Here is a 2,500-nt window from a genome sequence, read left to right as displayed (position 1 = left end):
AAAAAAAATGACAAAGTCCCAACGGGGAGAGTTTAAAAGTGTATCCGGCGGGCCTGGAGGCCCCAGGCGGCCCGGAGGGGCGACCAAATGCCGCTGCGAGCTCCAGTAGAGTACCCAGCGTGTCAAGAAAAGAGAAAAAAAAAAATGACAAAGTCCCAACGGGGAGAGTTTAAAAGTGTATCCGGCGGGCCTGGAGGCCCCAGGCGGCCCGGAGGGGCGACCAAATGCCGCTGCGAGCTCCAGTAGAGTACCCAGCGTGTCAAGAAAAGAGAAAAAAAAAATGACAAAGTCCCAACGGGGAGAGTTTAAAAGTGTATCCGGCGGGCCTGGAGGCCCCAGGCGGCCCGGAGGGGCGACCAAATGCCGCTGCGAGCTCCAGTAGAGTACCCAGCGTGTCAAGAAAAGAGAAAAAAAAAATGACAAAGTCCCAACGGGGAGAGTTTAAAAGTGTATCCGGCGGGCCTGGAGGCCCCAGGCGGCCCGGAGGGGCGACCAAATGCCGCTGCGAGCTCCAGTAGAGTACCCAGCGTGTCAAGAAAAGAGAAAAAAAAAATGACAAAGTCCCAACGGGGAGAGTTTAAAAGTGTATCCGGCGGGCCTGGAGGCCCCAGGCGGCCCGGAGGGGCGACCAAATGCCGCTGCGAGCTCCAGTAGAGTACCCAGCGTGTCAAGAAAAGAGAAAAAAAAAATGACAAAGTCCCAACGGGGAGAGTTTAAAAGTGTATCCGGCGGGCCTGGAGGCCCCAGGCGGCCCGGAGGGGCGACCAAATGCCGCTGCGAGCTCCAGTAGAGTACCCAGCGTGTCAAGAAAAGAGGAAAAAAAATGACAAAGTCCCAACGGGGACAGTTTAAAAGTGTATCCGGCGGGCCTGGAGGCCCGAGGCGGCCCGGAGGGGCGACCAAATGCCGCTGCGAGCTCCAGTAGAGTACCCAGCGTGTCAAGAAAAAGAGGAAAAAAAATGACAAAGTCCCAACGGGGACAGTTTAAAAGTGTATCCGGCGGGCCTGGAGGCCCCAGGCGGCCCGGAGGGGCGACCAAATGCCGCTGCGAGCTCCAGTAGAGTACCCAGCGTGTCAAGAAAAGAGAAAAAAAAAATGACAAAGTCCCAACGGGGAGAGTTTAAAAGTGTATCCGGCGGGCCTGGAGGCCCGAGGCGGCCCGGAGGGGCGACCAAATGCCGCTGCGAGCTCCAGTAGAGTACCCAGCGTGTCAAGAAAAGAGAAAAAAAAAATGACAAAGTCCCAACGGGGAGAGTTTAAAAGTGTATCCGGCGGGCCTGGAGGCCCCAGGCGGCCCGGAGGGGCGACCAAATGCCGCTGCGAGCTCCAGTAGAGTACCCAGCGTGTCAAGAAAAGAGAAAAAAAAAATGACAAAGTCCCAACGGGGAGAGTTTAAAAGTGTATCCGGCGGGCCTGGAGGCCCCAGGCGGCCCGGAGGGGCGACCAAATGCCGCTGCGAGCTCCAGTAGAGTACCCAGCGTGTCAAGAAAAGAGAAAAAAAAAATGACAAAGTCCCAACGGGGAGAGTTTAAAAGTGTATCCGGCGGGCCTGGAGGCCCCAGGCGGCCCGGAGGGGCGACCAAATGCCGCTGCGAGCTCCAGTAGAGTACCCAGCGTGTCAAGAAAAGAGAAAAAAAAAAATGACAAAGTCCCAACGGGGAGAGTTTAAAAGTGTATCCGGCGGGCCTGGAGGCCCCAGGCGGCCCGGAGGGGCGACCAAATGCCGCTGCGAGCTCCAGTAGAGTACCCAGCGTGTCAAGAAAAGAGAAAAAAAAAATGACAAAGTCCCAACGGGGAGAGTTTAAAAGTGTATCCGGCGGGCCTGGAGGCCCGAGGCGGCCCGGAGGGGCGACCAAATGCCGCTGCGAGCTCCAGTAGAGTACCCAGCGTGTCAAGAAAAAGAGGAAAAAAAATGACAAAGTCCCAACGGGGAGAGTTTAAAAGTGTATCCGGCGGGCCTGGAGGCCCCAGGCGGCCCGGAGGGGCGACCAAATGCCGCTGCGAGCTCCAGTAGAGTACCCAGCGTGTCAAGAAAAGAGAAAAAAAATGACAAAGTCCCAACGGGGAGAGTTTAAAAGTGTATCCGGCGGGCCTGGAGCCACGAGGCGGCCTTAAAGTGCTGGGAAATGCGACGTGGAGTGGCGCTGTCCAGCCTTTAAAAGTGTATCCGACAGGCCTGCAGCCCCGAGGCGGCTTTAAATTGCTGGGAATTGGGACGTGGAGTGGCGCTGCGACGTGGAGTGTCGCTGTCCAGCCTTCGGTGCTGAACCGCAAGCCCGCCGAGCGAATGAACACGACGCACGGACGGCCGGTGGCACGTCATAGAGCGGTTTAAAATACAAGAGGGACGGCCGGAAGCCCCTCCGGCCCCGCTGTAAAGTGTGTGAAAACGAGGGCGGGACCCCCGGCGCCCTAAAGCGGCTCGGCGTTGCGAGGAGAGCCGCTGCAAAGTGTGTGAATTTCACGCGGGAGGCTGGCGGCTCGCTGCCCGCGCTGCCCT

The sequence above is a fragment of the Doryrhamphus excisus genome, unplaced genomic scaffold (genome assembly GCF_030265055.1).
Source record: "Doryrhamphus excisus isolate RoL2022-K1 unplaced genomic scaffold, RoL_Dexc_1.0 HiC_scaffold_32, whole genome shotgun sequence".
In the NCBI taxonomy this organism is placed as follows: domain Eukaryota; kingdom Metazoa; phylum Chordata; class Actinopteri; order Syngnathiformes; family Syngnathidae; genus Doryrhamphus; species Doryrhamphus excisus.
The sequence above is the reverse complement of the archived record's forward strand: the minus strand, read 5'-3'. Positions refer to the sequence as shown.